The sequence below is a fragment of the Nomascus leucogenys genome, chromosome 2, assembly GCF_006542625.1.
Source record: "Nomascus leucogenys isolate Asia chromosome 2, Asia_NLE_v1, whole genome shotgun sequence".
In the NCBI taxonomy this organism is placed as follows: Eukaryota; Metazoa; Chordata; class Mammalia; order Primates; family Hylobatidae; genus Nomascus; species Nomascus leucogenys.
The window spans coordinates 27,450,787-27,468,727 of record NC_044382.1 but is presented as its reverse complement, the minus strand read 5'-3'; positions in this window follow the sequence as shown (position 1 = coordinate 27,468,727).

The window sequence follows — 17,941 nt, the reverse complement described above, 5'->3', positions numbered from 1 at the left end:
CGAGTAGCTGGGACCACAAGTGCCTGCCACCAAGCCTAGCTAATTTTTTTTTTTTTAAATTTTTGTAGGCCAGACACAGTGGCTCATTCCTGTAATCTCAGCACCTTGGGAGGCTGAGGTGGTTGGATCACCTGAGGTCAGGAGTTCGAGACCAGCCTGACCAATATGGTGAAACCCTGTCTCTACTAAAAATACAAAAATTAGCCAGGTGTGGTGGCGTGTGCCTGTAGTTTCAGCTACTCAGGAGGCTGAGACAGGAGAATTGCTTGAACCCGGGAGGCGGAGGTTGCAATGAGCCTAGATTGTGCTATTGTACTCCAGCCTGGGCAACAGAGTGAGACTCCCTCTTAAAGAAAAAAAAAAAAAAAGTTTTTGTAGGCCAGGCACAGTGGCTCATGCCTGTAATCCCAGCACCTTGGGAGGCCGAGGTGGGTGGATCACCTGAGGTCAGGAGTTCAAGACCAGCCTGGCCAACTTGGTGAAATGCCGTCTCTACTAAAAATACAAAAATTAGCTGAGCATGGTGTTGTATGCCTGTGATCCCAGCTACTAGGGAGGCTGAGGCAGGAGAATCACTTGAACCCGGGAGGCAGAGGTTGCAGTAAGCTGAGATCATGCCACTGTACTCCTGCCTGGGCAACAGAGTGAGATTCCGTCTCAAACAAACAAACAAACAAACAAAATTTATAGAGGGTCTCACTATATTGCCCAGGCTGGTCTCGAACTCCTAGCCTCAAGCAATTCTCCCACCTCAGCCTCCCAAAGTGCTGGGATTACAGGCATGAGCCATTGAGCCTGGCTTCATTTCCTTATATTAAAAAATGAGGGCCAGGCACATTGGCTCATGCCTGTAATCCCAGCACTTTGGGAGGCTGAGGCGGGCAGATCATGAGGTCAGAAGATCGAGACCATCCTGGCTAACACGGTGAAACCCCTTCTCTACTAAAAATACAGAAAGTTTGCCTGGGCGTTGTGTCAGGTGCCTGTAGTCCTAGCTACTTGGGAGGCTGAGGCAGGAAAATGGCATGAACCTGGGAGGCAGAGCTTGCAGTGAGCCAAGATCGCGCCACTGCACTCCACCCTGGGCGACAGAGTGTCTCAAAAAAAAAAAAAAAAGAGTATGCACTTATTACTATTATAATAAAAAATATTATTTTAATATGAAAAAGTTTTCTTTTAATACGTTTTTAAACCCATACAGGAAACTATCATTAGTTTTTCATCATCAAGCCATGGGCAGTTCTGTGAAATCCTAAAGAAATGGCCAATGACTGTGATTAACTAGGTAGAAAAGCAACATAAAGGGCAAAGATGGCTAAACTGTGAGCATGAGATCCAAACCCGTAAAGTGATCCTGAACCAGTCATTTATCCTTTCTGAGAGTTTCTCATCTATATGTTGAAGAGTTGAACTCTCCAAAATTGACCCCAAATTTTAATGTCAACAATTGAAATTAATAACTTGGGGCCAGGCATGGTGGCTCACACTTGTAATCCCAGCATTTTGAGAGGCCTAGACAGGGGGAACATTTGAGGCAAGGAGTTTGAGACCAGCCTGGACAACATAATGAGACCTTGTAAAAAAGAAAAAAAAATTTTTTAATTAGCTGGGTGTGGTAGCATGAGCCTGTTGTCCCAGCTACTCAGGAGGCAGAGGCAGAAGAATTGTTTGAGCCCAGGAGTTTGTCATTACAGTGAGCTATGATCATGCCACTGCACCCCAGCCTGGGTGACAGAGGAAGACACTGTCTCTAAAAATAAATAAAGCAGAAGAAAATAAAATGAATAGCTTGGAGTGGTGGGTGGGAACTAGGAGGCAAGTTCTTTCCCTGGAGCCTCAGCTCTCAAGACGTCTTGCCTCCAGCCTCTTTCAGCCTCCTAGGAGAGCAGGTTCAGATTTCACAGTTTCCCACTGCTGGATTTTTGGTCATGTGTTTTGAAGTTCATGCCTGAGAAACTTGAGCAGCATGAGTTTGACAAAGCTGCCAATGAGATTTTTGATGGTTGGTGTACCAGTCAGGTTAGGTTAGGTTTTGCTGCGATAATAAAAAGCATAAAAATCTCAGTGACTTAACACAAGAGAAGCTAAGTTTTTGTTCACACTACATGTCCAGAATGGGCAGGCAGAAGGCTCTGCTTCACAGAGAAGTTCCACATTGTCGTATAATGCAGCCTTCTCAACATGACAGCTTTAGGATTTGCTGCTCAAAGAGAAGGGAGTGTACAGAGAATAGTGCATAGGGCCTTAACTGCTTCCACTTGGAGGGGACACACATTAGGTCCACTCACATTTCATTGGCCAAAGCAAGTCACACAATCATGCCCAACTAGTGCAATGTGTGTGCAGAAGGAGAGGAGAATCAGAAATACTGGCAAAGAGCATAATGTCTACCACAGTTAGCAATCAACAAGCAGCTACTACTTCTTGGGCAATTAGGGTGACTCATCCTGATTTGCCTAGGATTTTCCCACTCTTAGCCCTGGAGTCCCATGTCTTCAGAGACTCTTCAGTCCCAGGCATGTTGGGATGGTTGGTCACTCTATGGCCGAGGCATAGTCAAGGTGCAAGAGAAGACTCAGTTCTTGTACTTGAATTAGTTATAATCTGGGGTGCTTTTGTTTGACATTTGATCTATACGTAAGAAAAAATGGGAAACAATACAAAATAGGTTTTATAAAGCTAATGCCAAGTCGTGTGCTTCATGCAGGAGGTATTAGTATTAAAGGGAGATAAGATACCAAGGTGGGTGGGGATAGTCAAGGAGGACTTTATGGGGGAATACTACAGCCAAAGTATATTCATACCGAAAGGAATTCTAGAATGTCAGGTTGGGTTGGAATTTGATCCTTGTCTTCTACTGCTTGCAATGAAGAACACTGACTAATATAAATCTCCTGTTACCATTTCCTTTCTAGGTGCTTATGCAGCCTGTGTTTAATACTTTCAGTGATGGGGAAATCACTACCCATTTTTTCATATCTTGGGGGAGGGGAGAAGCAAGGAGGAGTGATTATAAGAGGGAAGAACAGCATGAGTCAAGTCAGGTTAGGGCATGGAAGCTGGCGAGTTAGGCAATGAGGGATTCATGTTGGTAGCTAGGTTGTGTGTAAAAGAACAAAAGTTGATGGTGTGGGCTCTTGGAGGGGGAAATACTGGAAACAACAATATGAGGATTATTCTGAGCACCTTCCTTCCTTCCTTCCTTTTTTGAGACGGAGTTTCGCTCTTGTTGCCCAGGCTGGAGTGCAATGCTGTGATCCCGGTTCGCCGTAACCTCCACCTCCTGGGTTCTAGTGATTCTCCTGCCTCAGCCTCCTGAGTAGCTGGGATTACAGGCTAATTTTTTGTATTTTTAGTAGAGACAGGGTTTCTCCATGTTGGTCAGGCTGGTCTCAAACTCCCAACCTCAGGAGATCCGCCCGCATCGGCCTCCCAAAGTGCTGGGATTACACGCTTGAGCCACCACGTCTGGCTTATTCTGAGCATCTTTCATGAGAAAAATTTAATATACCCATATGTAAAAAGTTTTGGCTAGAATTTCAGGCAGTTCAGGGACCCCACGCAGCCCATGCAGTGGGGTTGTGTGTGGATCCCAGATGAAGAACTTCTCAGCTCAGTGGTCCCTATTACCCTGATTTGATCACTACCCATTGTGTACATGTATGAAATATCACATGTATGCCTCAAATATGTACAACTATTAAAAGTTTGTCTAGCCCTAAATTTTCTGTGTAGGTTCTTCTGATTGGGCCCAAGTATTCCCCAAGCACATGTCCTCTGCCCAGAGTGACTTTCTTCACAATCCACCTCTGTGGCTTATAATTCTATCCATACATCGAGGAGCAGCTCCAATGCCCTCTCCTTCCAAGAGCCTGGCAGCACTTGTTCTGTGGCTGTCTGAGCACACATGGCAGTTTTCCTCTGAGCTGCACTTGTTTGTGTGCTCTGGGTGTCCTCCCTAATGGATGAAGGATTATACAGCTCTGTCTCCTCCCTCCTCACCCCATCCCATCCCACTGAGAGATTGCCAGTCGCCTTACTCAACTTCCATTCTTCTCTCTCCCATAATTACAGAATCCTGATCATTCTTTGGGTTGGCAAAGTACTGGGCTAACAGGCTACTTACGAAGCTTTCTTTGCATCTAGGGGTGGCCAGGGATATGTAAGGGGAAATTATGGGTTAAGGCTTCCAGGAAAACTTTTAATGGGAGGATGACTCAGCTGGGAGCAGGGCTCCCCTGTTTTGTGCTCCCCCTTTTCCTGCCTGGAATACAGACAGGATGGCTGAATTCTGGCAGCCATCTTATTACCTGGCGCCAAAATAAGGAAGGAGTCTTGATCTCTGATTAATTTATAGTGTCCCAAGACCAGCCTTGATCAACTACTTCCAAACCTTTACACATAATAAACAAAATAGTTTAAGCCACTAGGGAAATTATAGTTAACAATAATTAATTGTATTTTTCAAAATACCTGGAAGAGAATTACAATGTTCCCAACACAAAGAAGAGATAGATGTTTGAGGGGATGAATATCCCAATTACCCTGATTTGATCATTACACATTGTGTACATGCATGAAATAGCACATGTATCACATGTATGTCCCGAATATGTACAACTATTATATATCAACTTACAAAATTTTTTAAAAATTTGTTTTAGCCAGTGCTGTTGAGATTTTGTTCCTTGCATCAGAGTGCAATTTCTAACCAATACATAGGTCACTAATTAAGGTTGATTATATTGAATTTAATTAGAATAATTTACTCTTAGGGACACTCTGTAAAGCCCCAGCTTCAGTTCTGGAGATGGGAAATGAGGCTGTGTTGATTAAGGTTCCCTGGGCTTTCTGGACTCTGGATAGAAAGGTTGGTTTTGGCCAGGCACGGTGGGTCATGCTTGTAATCCCAGCCCTTTGGGAGGCTGAGGCAAGTGGATCACTAGAGGTCAGGAGTTCGAGACCAGCCTGGCCAACATGGCAAACCCTGTCTCTACCAAAAATACAAAAATTAGCCAGGCATGGTGGCATGCGCCTGTAATCCCAGCTACTCAGGAGGCTGAGGCATAAGAATCTCTTGAACCCAGGAGGCAGAGGTTGCAGTGAACTAAAATTGCACCACTGCACTCCAGCCTAAAAAGAAAGGTTGGTTTTGACAGGCTCCTCTTGAAGAATGAAAACACCTAAAATTGTTGAGTCCTTAGAGTTCAATTGGAGTATTTCTCAAGATATGGGTGGGCTCATTTGCTTCAGAAGCATCAGGGATTGGTTAAAGTGCAGTTTCTCTGGAGTTCTCTTGCTTTTCCCCATCCACTGCATCAGGACTGAGAGGACTGAGAGGACTGAGGCAGAGGAATCTTCATACTCAAGGTTGAGCTTTACTGCCCCAAAGCTTGTGTGGGTCTCCTTGCCAGGGAACTGAATTGCTACATGGATTGGATTGGATTGTGTTGAATTGAATAAAAGGGTAAGTCCTTGGAAAGGAGAATTGAATCTGAGTAACACTAATTAGCAAGAAGCCATCCCTGCCTATTTTCCCAGGAGAGCTGTGGTTTGGGATTTGGGCTGCCTTCGGAGAGGCATCAAAAGATTCACTTTACCACTTTCTTTACCAAGAGTCAATTCATGTAAATCATGGTCGGCCAGTGCTTTCTCTGTTCAGTGAAGTTCAAATAAAGATCCTTAAGGAGCTTGGATGGTAAGAGTAGGAGGAGCAAAGAACGTCACCTAGAAATACTCTCTCTCTCTCTTCTTTTTTTTTTTTTTTTGAGACAAAGTTTCACCTTGTTGCCCAGGCTGAAGTGCAGTAGTGTAATCATGGCTCACTGCAGCCTCGACCTCCAGGGCTCAGGTGATCCTCCCACCTCAGCCTCCTGAGTAGCTGGGACTACGGGCATGTGCCACCACGCTTGGCTAATTTTTGTATTTTTTTGTAGAGACAGGGTTTTGCCATGTTGCCCAGGATTGTCTCGAATTCCTGGGCTCAAGTGATCCTCCTGTCTTGGCCTCCCAAAGTGCTGGGATTACAGGTGTGAGCCACCGTGTCCAGCTGCCTGGGAATATTCTCTAGGGAAAACTGCACGTGCTCTCCTTAAGTAAGCTGCAGGGTCTGGAGGCCACCAGGGATGAACAATAGTGAACATTTCATTGCATCAGTGGCTCTCAAAATGTGGACCAGGGTTTAACAGCATCAGCATCTCTTGGGAAATTGTTAGAAAAGCATCAGACATCCTGAGTTTGGGTCACAGCAATCTGTGTTTTAACATCTCCTCCCCATAATTGTGATGTGTGCTTATGTTTGAGAACCACTCTTTTAGACCTTCATGTCCTCCTCATGTCTGATAGATATCTGATAGACTTAAAAAAAAATGGACACAGAGATGAGGGACAAAGTAGGGTCCAGGGCTCAGTGAGTCGATGGGTAAGCACTGTTTTCTAGGTTTCAGACATCCTTGGCAACACTGGGTGTCTAGTGTCTAGACCACCCCTAACCACATCCTTCGTGTGAAACATGGTGGACTGTTCCATGGGCTAAAAGAGCCAGGCCCTGAACCGCCCCACAACTAGAGACCATAGGAGAATCCTTCCTTGCTTTGGAGATTCTGAGGCTCCCTTTTGGATACAGTCTTCTGTTGAGCAGCGTGTTGATTTATATGTAATCGAGTGAGCAGGACTCCAGCATTAGCTTGGGTCTTTCCAGGCTCGTAGCAGAGCTGGGTATTCACTTCCCTGGCTGCACGCAGTCAGTAAACTCCCTACCCCTCTACCTTGCCTCCCCCGATATACATCTCATCAGGGGACCGTCTGCACCTTCTGCATATTCCCACTGACATCATGCTCTCAATTCTATCCAACTGCAAACACATTAACTGTACAGCCTTGTTCAGTGGATCCTCATTTCCAGCAGCCCACTTCATTCTTTGATTTGAAAAGTGAATATTTTTCAACCTGTATAACCTGCTATATATTAAGCAACCCTTTTCCAACGGAAGACTATGCCTTGACCCCTCCTTCTGGAAAACCTGGCGTTTCCTGGTCCTGGGTCCTGATGCATCTTCCTTGTTCTACCCTAGTGGGAGGGTCTTACCCACATAAAACAATGGGAATGAGAGTTGGAGGATGGTGAGGTCAGCAACTGGGCTTTCCAAACTGAAAATTGGACCACATGAGTTAGCAAATAAATTTTGTGACTTATGTATATTTTTATTGATCTGATTCTATTCATGCATTACTGTTCACCAAAATATTGGAATTTCTGGGACATTTAGAGGGACAAGGAGGTAGAACAATGTTTGTAAATCAGAGTGGCCCAGAATATATGGGAGATATACCTAGGTCTGCAGGTTAAAACCCAAATGTCTATAGGGCTAGGTAGATACCTAAATTAGAAAAAGTCTAGTATAAGCTGGGGACAGGTGCAAACTGGGGGCCATATACCCAACCAAAAGGAGCACAGGTGGGCTGCACTGCAGTGGATTGGTGTTAGAAGGAAATGGAGGCCCTGACTGGCCTGACCTTCTGATTTTCTAAGTGAAACTGAAAATCTTTTTTCTTTCTTTATAAGAGATAGGGTTTTGATGTGTTGCCCAGGCTAGAGTGCAGTGGCTATTCACAGGCACGATCATGGTGCACTGCAGCCTCAAACTCCAGGGCTCAAGTGATCTTCTGCCTCAGCCTCCCAAGTATCTGGGACTATAGGTGCATACCACCATGCCCGGCTCAATCTTTTTAATTTTTATTTTTGGCAAGGTCTCACTTTGTTGTCCAAGCTGGAGTGTAGCAGCACAGTCATGGCTCACTGCAATCGCAACCTGCTAGGCTCAAGCAATCCTCTCGTCTCAGCTTCCTGAGTAGCCGGAACTATAGGTGCATGCTGCCACACCCAGATAATTTTTGTATTTTTTTGTAGAGATATAGTTTTGCCATGTTGGCCGGGCTGGTCTCGAACCCCTGGGCTCAAACAATCCTCCTGCCTCAGCCTCCCAAAGTGCTGGAATTACACGTGTGAGCCACTGTGTCCAGCAATCCCCCACCTCCGCCTTTTTTAATGTAAAATCTCTCTTTCTCTCTGACACAAACACACACACACAAATCACCATGCAAGCTAAACAAAATATTTGCAGGAGTTTACATTGCCTGTATTCCAGGTAGACAAATAATGCAACAAGGGTTATGGAAAAATACCATGGAAGCAAAAGCAGTGATTCACTCTGTCTGGGAGAGTGAAGGTCGGGGCAGCTTCTCCAAGGATGTGATGTCTGAGCTGAGCTGTGTAGATTAAGCAGGGGTTCTGCTTGTCCACAAAGTGGGAACATTTTATGCCCAGTGGCACTTTGAGGGGGGCCTCGGAGGCTCAGTGCAGCTGGAATGCTGGGGGAATGCAGGGAGTGAGGAAGATACAGATAGGCAGAGGCCTTGAAGGCCTGGCCAAGACATTTTTCCTTTATCCTGTAGGAATGGGAGTGGTATGGTCAGACTGGTGGTATCCAAGGTCACTCTGGGGCTCACATGGAGAATGGAGAGGAAGTGCTGTCCTGAAGCGGTCAAGAATCTACTGGAATAGTTCATGAGAGTGTGGGTAAGGATCCCAAAGGCACTTTGGTGCAAAAGGATTGCAGCCTTGAGGGCCAGCTCGGGCCCCGTCCTCACAGAGCTCCTGGACTGATATAATAAGGTAACTACGGTGCGCAGCAGTGTGGGGTGCCTTGGGTAGGCAGAGAGCAGTTTCCTCTACTCTTAGCCTGGGAGGTGGCAGCCAGCGGCTGGCAGTGTTGTGGTTACCAGGGCCTTGGGTTACAACACATGTTTGTTTTTTAAAAACGTTGCGATACCTTTTAAATCAGGGCCCTGGACAGGATCCAAGGACAGTAGCAAGGACCAGCCCCCATGGTGCTTCTTAAAGAAGCAGCTGCAGAGGAGGGAGGGAATCTTGGGAACCTGGATTTCTGGGGGAGCCCAAGTTCAGGCAGGGCTTCGAAGCTGGGCAAGGCTGGACGCAGCCTCCAGTTCACCCCATTCCTCCTCTTCCTTCCTCAAGGCACTTTTGGATCAGGAGCACTTGGAGAAGATGAACTGTCTTCCAAGCTGTCTTGGAAAGCTACGAGTGGTAGGCAGAGGCACCCAGGAATGTAGAGTCCAGCTCCTCGAAAAAAAGGAAGACCAGGCCGGGCATGGTGGCTCACACCTGTAATCCCAGCACTTGGGGAGGCCGAGGCGGGTGGATCACAAGATCAGGAGCTCAAGACCAGCCTGGCCAAGATGGTGAAACCCCGTCTTCACTGAAACTACAAAAATTAGACAGGTGCAGTGGCAGGCACCTGTAATCCCGACTACTCAGGAGGTTGAGGCAGGAGAATTGCTTGAACCTGGGTGGCAGAGGTTGCAGTGAGCTGAGATCATGCCACTGCACTCTAGCCTGGGCGACAGAGCAAGACTCTGTCTGAAAAAGGAAAGAAGGAAGGAAGGAAGGAAGGAAGGAAGGAAGGAAGGAAGGAAGGAAGGAAGGGAGGGAGGGAAGGCAGGCTGGCCTTCCAACTGGTCAAAGATTCAGGGGTGTGGCTTGACAGGGAGTGAGTGCCCCATTGCGGGAGGTATTCAAGCAGAAGCTAACATTGGTCAAGTGTGTTGGAGAAAGCGTACAAGGGTCTGCTGGAGGAGGGATCTGGAGGGAATGGACTCCCAGATTTGATTGGGACTGGAAGAGATCTTCATTGTAGTCCCTTTTCAGAGGCAAAGTTATTCTTTTCTTTTTCTTTTCTTTTGAGATGGAGTCTTGCTCTGTTGCCAGGCTGGAGTGCAGTGGTGCGATCTCGGCTCACTGCAACCTCTGCCCCCTGGGTTCAAGCGATTCTCCTGCCTCAGCCTCCCGAGTAGCTAGGACTACAGGTGGGCACCACCACACCAGGTTAATTTTCATATTTTTAGTAGAAACAGGGTTTCTGAGACAGGATGGTCTCGATCTCCTGACCTCGTGATCCTCCCACCTCGGCCTCCCAAAGTGCTAGGATTACAGGCATGAGCCACCGTGTCCGACCAAAAGTTATTCTTTAAAGCAGTCAAGATTAGGTAGGATTCAAGAAACTTTTACTCTTGTGCGGTGTTGGTGAGAATGCAAATGGTGCAGCCACCGTGGAAAACAGTATGGAGATTTCTGAAGAAATTAAAAATAGAACCATATGATCCAGCTGTCCCATGAAAAGAGATCTACTCTCCTGTGTTCATTACAGCATTATTCATTATAGCCAAGATATGGAAACAACCTAAATGCCCATCAACAGACGAATGGGTAAAGAGAATGTGGTGTACACATACAACGAAACTGTATTCAGACTGGGCACGGTGGCTCACACCTGTAATTCCAGCACTATGCGAGGCCAAGGCAGGTGGATTACCTGAGGTCAGGAGTTTGAGACCAGCCTGGCCAACATGGTGAAACCTCGTCTCTACTAAAAATACAAAATTAGCCGGGTGTGGTGGCATGGGCCTGTAATCCCAGCTACCTGGGAGGCTGAGGCGGGAGAATTGCTGGAAACTGGGAGGTGGAGGCTGCAGTGAGCCAAGATCACACCACTGCACTCCAGCCTGGGTGACAGAGCGAGACTCTGTCTCAAAAAAAAAAAAAAAAAAAAAAAAAAGAAAAAGATAAAAGAAACAGTATTCAGCCTTAAAAAGAAGGAAATCCTGAAATCCTGCCTTTTGTGACAACATGGATGAACCTGGAGGACACTATGCTAAGTGAAATGAGCCAGTCATGATGCCATTTATAAGAAATATCTAAAATCATCAAACTCATAGAAGCAGAGAATTGGATGGTAGTTGTCAGGAGCTGATGGGGGAGGGTACCGGGGAGTTGTTGCTCAGTGGGTATAAAGTTTCTGTTATGCAAGATGAATGTGCTAGACATCTGCTGTACAACAGAGTGCCTATGGTTAATAATACTTTATTACACACTTAAGAATTTAAGAGGGTAGATCTCATGTTAAGTGTTCTTACCATAAAAAACAAAATGAAAACAAACAAACAAACAAATGAAAACCAAAGGGGCACAGGAAACTTTTGGAAGTGATGGATGTATCTATTACCTTCATTGTGGTGATGTTTCATGGGTGTATGCATATGTCCAAACTCATCAAATTGTTCACATTAACTATGTGCAGTTTTTTTGTGTATCAATTATACCTCAATAAAGCTGTTTATTTATTTTTTTTTGAGACAGAGTCTTGCTTTGTCGCCCAGGCTGGAGTGCAGTGGCGCTACCTTGGCTCACTGCAAGCTCCACCTCCCGGGTTCACACCATTCTCCTGCCTCAGCCTCCAGAGTAGTTGGGACTACAGGTGCCCGCCACCACGCCGGGCCATTTTTTTTGTATTTTTAGTAGAGACGGGGTTTCACTGTGTTAGCCAGGATGGTCTCGATCTCTTGACCTCGTGATCCGTCCGCCTCGGCCTCCCAAAGTGCTGGGATTACAGGCGTGAGCCACTGCGCCCCGACAATGAAGCTGTTTTTTAAAAAATAGAGATTTCCATTCTGATGCTTGGTTTGCTATTGACTTGCACCGTGACTGGATAATTCACATACATTCACATTCCTCACCCCACTCTTTGCTCAATTCCTGTAAGCACTGCCAAGATTTGCTGAACACATGGGTGAATTAATGAATTAGTTCGACTGAGTATGAAGTTTACATTCACAATTGTCCATGTATGAGTAATTTCATTTTTTTTTTTCTGGGTAAAGGTCTATATCTTGAATTGTCATCACCATTATTTATTGAGAATTTACTGTGATATGCTAAGGGCTTCGTATACTTATCACATTTAATCATCAGAACCCAGAAGGGAGACCGGACGGGCTACCACTTCCACTTTATTAATGAGGAAGCTCAGGTTTGGGGAGGGCAAGTCTCTTGCCTAGGGTCCTACTCTGGGATTTGGACCTAGGTCTACCAGACTGCACAACCGGAGCTCTAAAGCCCCATGATAAATTACTTCAGCTTCTCAAAGAGATCTGTGACCCCAGAAGGGTGAAGAGAAAACGCCCTACTGCCCTAGATTCTAATTATCCGAGAGTCTTTGGGGGAACGGGTCGGGTGGTTGCTGGGGCGGGAATGGAGGAGAAAGCAAGTAAGCAAGAGCACAGGAGGGCAGAGCCCAAGCCAGCAAGGGCTGCTATTTACAGTAGCCCCAGAGCCCCCAGAGAGGATGATAAGGGGGCGGACTGGGAAGAGCAGTTGTAAGAGGAGCCAGGGAGCGGGAGGGGGCGATCTCCTCCCCGGGGCCCTGCTGCCTCCGGCTCACCCTGTCGCCTGATGTCTAAATAAGGCGCAGAGGCACACTCCCAGCAGCTAAAAATAAACTTCCGCTCCCCCTCCTGCCCTTGGGTTCTGGCGACCTCCCCAGCCCCATCGGGACTCCCCCTTGGCCCGACCGGCTCCCCCTTGGCCCCGAGGCATGCCCTCGCCCGAGCTATAGAATCGTCTCCACTGAACCCCGACTGCGAGAACATCTGGACAAGGAGGCAGGGGGTGTGGGTCTCACACTTGGCTCTGCCTTGACAAACCTGGGCAAATCTCTTTTCTTTTCCGGACCTCAGTCTCCCCAATCGTAAAATGAAGGTATTAGAATAATGACGTAAAGCTCTAGCATTTTTTGAATGAAGCCAAGATCCCACACTCTGGGGTCACATTTCACCAGAGTTTGCCCACTGCAGTTTTGTAGGTTCGGCAGATCCACGCAGAGTTTTGTTGTTGTTGTTGTTTTAGACGGAGTCTGTCTCTGTCGCCCAGGCTGGAGCGCAGTGGCACGATCTCGGCTCACTGCAACGTCTGCCTCCCAGGTTCAAGCAATTCTTCTGCCTCAGCCTCTCGAGTATCTGGGATTACAGGTGCACGCCACCACGCTCAGCTAATTTTTTATGCTTTTTGGTAGAGACAGGGTTTTGCCATTTTGGCCAGGCTAGTCTCAGACTCCTGACCTAAAGTGATACACGCTCCTCGGCCTCCCAAAGTGCTGGAATTACAGGCGTGAACTACCACACCCAGCTCCACGCAGAGTTTTTTTTTTTTTTTTAATAAATATCGGAATTATCTGCCCTCCATTAAATATTTGGAGAGTTCACATGAAAGTGGATTTCCAGCTTCTCTTGAAAAATCTGGCCACATTTGGCCGGCGTGTGTCCAACAACGAGCCTGAGTTGGGTAGCGGCCGCCCCCTCTTGGCGACAAGGATGTACTACAGGTGGTTGGAAGCATTCTTAACGTTTCTTAGGCCTTTAGAACAGTGGTTCTCAATGTCGGCAGCATATTGGAATCCTCTGGGGGACTTTAAAAAATGTAATACATAGGTCCCACCCTGGTGTGCAACCTGAGCATGGGGAGGGTTTCAAGCTCCCTGGTGACTCCAATGTGTAGTCAGCATTGATCATCACAGCTCTAGAAAAAAGCTCTACTGAGATGAAAATCTTTGGGAATCAAAGCCATATCTACCTACACAGAAGCCTCCCATCCTGGGTCCTCAGACTGAGGCTGGTGAGGATGCTGCTCCCAAGCCTGCCTTCCCTAGCCCTGCCCAGCCTGCTTGACAAATCCAATCCCTGCTCCCCATTGTCCAGCCTCTAAGTGCTCTCAAATTCAGACTGGTGAGGTGAGAAGGGGGTGGTTCTCTTATCAGCTCTGCAATCTTGCCCAGAGGTGTGGCTCTAAGCTGGGAGACTGGAAACCTGAGTACTTACGCTAGCTCTGCTGAGTGGTCTTGGGCAAGGTAATTTCTGTCTCTCACTGAGCTTCAGTTTCTTTTCCACTAAAATAACATCTAGTGTTCCTTGCATTTGTATACACATGTATGTACACAGACTCTCAAAGTTGAATGGGACTTTCTAGTTTGAACTTATCTTCTTACAAATGGGGAAACTGAGGCACAATAAGATTAAAGACTGCCTATAGTCAGAAAAATCATCACCATTTACAGAGAAATTTTGACCAATGAAAAATTGTTCATTGTCTAGAGCACACCCTTCTACATACCTGTGAACCCTGAAAATCTGAGACAGGTCTCGGTTACTTTAGAAAGTTTATTTTGCCAAGGTTGTGGACGAGTGCCCATGATACAGCCTCAGGAAGTCCTGACAACATTTGCCCAAGGTGGTCAGGGCACGGCTTGGTTTTATACATTTTAGGGAGACATGAGACATCAATCAATATATTTAAGAAGTACATTAGTTCCATCCAGAAAGGTGGAGACAACCTGAAGCGGGGAGGGAACTTCCAGGTCACAGGTAGGTGACAGACAAATGGTTGCATTCTTCTGAGTTTCTGATTAGCCTCTCCAAAGGAGGCAGTCAGATATGCATTTACCTCAGTGAGCAGAGGATGACTGAATAGATTGGGAGGCAGGTTGGCCTTAAGCAGTTCCCAGCTTGACTTTTCCCTTGAGCTTAGTGATTCAGGGGCCCCAAGATTTATTTTCCTTTCACATATGCATACAACCTGTTTCTGATTGTATGGGGGCACTGTGCCTTTTATTGCTCCTGAAGTTATAGATAGCTCATAACAATGAAAAATTATCTTTGCCTATACACATGTAAATTTTTGTCCCTTGGAGTTTAAATGGACTTCCTTCTCCCACTATGGAAGAGGCCAGTTTTCCCTCCAATTTGCACATTTATTCCACTACTCCTGATCTATAAATGAATATTGTTTGGATTTTCCTTGAACTGGTTATAATGTCTTTACAGGTTCTCTCCCTCAGTGAGTTAAATACAATCTTTAACGCTTGTTCATTTTATATCTGTATGAGAGTTATGATATCTTCCTTTTGAAAATTGTCTTTTAATAACAAGAATAGTCAAGATTTAAAACCAGATGTCCTGACTACATCTGGGGTCGAACGCTCACAGAGACCAGGTGATACCAAAAATGGGAGCTGCATATGCTGTAGGGGCTTTGGAGGCTGCAGGGCCTGGCCCCACCTGGAGGGTGGTGGCAGTGCAGCTTCAATGAACTGTTGCCCTGGGGGAAAAAAAGCTGGTGTTTCCAAATTGTCTGATTTTTTCAGAAAAAGTTGGAAATCTACAGTTTAATGAGAAATCACTTTTTTTTTTTTTTTTTTTTGAGATGGAGTCTCACTCTGTCGCCCAGACTGGAGTGCAATGGTGCAATCTCAGCTCACTGCAACCTCTGCCTCCCCGGTTCAAATGATTCTTCTCCTGCCTCAGCCTCCCGAGTAGCTGAGATTACAGGTTCCCGCAGACTACAGGTTCCCGCCACCATGCCCAACTAATTTTTGTATTTTTTAGTAGAGACGGGATTTCACCATGTTAGCCAGGCTGGTCTCGAATTCCTGACCTCCTGATCCACCTGCCTCGGCCTCCCAAAGTGCTGGGATTATAGGCGTGAACCACCACACCAGCCGAAATCACCTTTTAAAATTGTACATTAGCAATTAAGTAATATTTTCTAAGAAACACTATGCAGACAAACAAATCATGTTTGAGGCTGGCATCACCTGTCTGTGATCTCTACATCTGACCCACATGACTGCCACACACATATTTGAGGTGTAAGTGTTACTGATTGAGGGTGTCCAGGTTTTTGGCGTTTTGAACAAAGAATCGGACAAAATGCACAAACAAAGCACAGAAAGGCTGAAGCAACAAAAGCAGAGATTTATTGAAAATGAAAGCACACTCCACAGGTGGGAGGGGGCCCAAGCAAGTGGCTCAAGGGCCCGGTTACAGAATTTTCTGGGGTTTAAATACCCTCTAGAGGTTTCCATTGGTTATGTGGTGTATGGCTAGAATGAAGAGGCTAAACTGAAGTTACAAAGTTATTTACTTGGTGTACACTCTATGTAAATGAAGATGATGAAGTAAAGTTACAAAGTCATTTAACATGTAAATAAAGAGGATATTTCTTGTCATAGCTAAAGTGTTTCAGTTTGATCGAGTTCTGGGAAGTATTTAGTTTCCCTGCCTCCGGGCCCTATTCTCCTGCCTCATATGCACTTTTAACACTCAGGGCACACACACACACACCCCAGGCTTTAGATACATGGCTGGTCCCCAACAACACCCATACCCACCACACACAAGCAAGACTGGTAGGTTGTACTGGACCATATTATTTCAAGGCCCAGATCCTTGCCGTTAATAGTAAGCAGGTAATAATTTCCAGTTTTTATTTTACATTTTTTTTTGAGACAGGATCTCGCTCTGTCACTCAGGCTGAAGTGCAGTGGCACGATCACAGCTCACTGCAACCTCCACCTCCTGGGCTATGGCAGTCCTCCCATTTCAGCCTCCTGAGTAGCTTGAACTACAGATGTGCGCCGGATAATACTTGGTATTTTTTGTAGAGATGGGATCTCACCATGTTGCCCAGGCTGGTCTCAAACTCCTGGGCTCAAGTAAGTGAGCACCCACCTCTGCCCCCCAAAGTGCTGGGGTTACAGGCATGAGCCACTGCACCCAGCCTAATTTCCAGTATTCTAACCAATCACTCTTAGAAGGTGAGTTCTTCAAAGACAGAGGCCTTGTTTTAATAATTGTCGCTTCTATGTATGTGTGCACTTATATGTATGTCAGATACTTTACATCACTCTATGTCAACCTTGGCTGCACATTTCAGTCACCTGGGTTTTTTTTTTTTTTTTTTTTTTAAAGTACCAATGGTTAGGTCCCATCTCAAGAGATTTAGATATCTAGAGTGTGGCCTGGGGGTTGGGATTTTTAAAAGCTCACAGAGGACTGCAATGTGAGGCCCCGGCTGGGAAGCATGGCCTGATGGTCTTGACCATGTTTAATTTTTCCATCGGCTCTTTCCCCAAGTGTTTCTCATTTCTCCCAGGGAGAGTCAAAGCCCACCTCCTCAGAGAGTTCTTATCAGACCCCAAAAGGCAACCCACCCCAATTTGTGTTACCTTAACCTGATTTTTTTGTCATCTAGTATTATTACTTGATGCTATCATCTTGTTTATTTCTTTCTTTGCTGATCGCCCTTTACTCTAGTCATGGGGGATGGGGTGTGCCTGTGGGGGTAGGGGCAGGGCCTTTATCTTGTTCAATAGTTGAATCGATGAGTCAATGAGTGAACAGTTTATCACTGAGAGGTAGTTTCATTATTATCATCTTGAATCTTCATTTTACAAATGAGAAAACTGAGGCCAGAGAGGTTAAAGCCCTGCCCAGGTTCTCTCAGCAGGAGGTGGCAGGGCCAGGGTGCAAGCCAGGGTCTACCTGACTGGGAACATGTCCCTTCCCTTCTTCAATCTTGTTTATGGTTTGGTTTCCAGTCACTTTGTCTGTGACCTTCCAAAATTCCATCCAAATTCCTTTATGTGGAGATGCCAGGTACTCTCATCTGAAAGGAATATGCCACTGAGGTGGCTGGGAGAGTTAACCTTTCACTGCCTAAGGGCGTTGACCTCTTGTATGACGGTGGAGTGTGTCTGTAGGAGTCAAAAGGAGGTGGGTAATGGGGTTGAGGGGACTTGGCTGCTAGAAAAACAGACAAGGAATGATGCTGGAAGGGTCTGTGCAGCCCCTTCCTATTTCCCAGTGATGCTGCAGGGAATACCATGCTGGCCTTGTGGTTACCCTGAGCAACCACACAAACCTCCACCAAGGAGCAGAGCCACAGGGGTGTCTGTCACCCACATATACCAAGAAGCAGAGCCACAGGGGTGTCTGTCACCCACATATACCAAGGAGCGGAGCCACAGGGGCATCCATCACCTACACACCCACCAAGGACCAGAGCCACGTGGGCATCTCTCATCTACACATGTACCAAGGTGCAGAGCTACATGAGCATCTCTCACCCACATCCACCAAGGAGCAGAGCCACAGCGGCATCTGTTACCCATATCCACCTGGAGCAGAGCCACATGGCCATCTCTCATATAATCTGTAGGTTCAGCCTTAGGAGAAGTGATGTCTAGTTTCACTT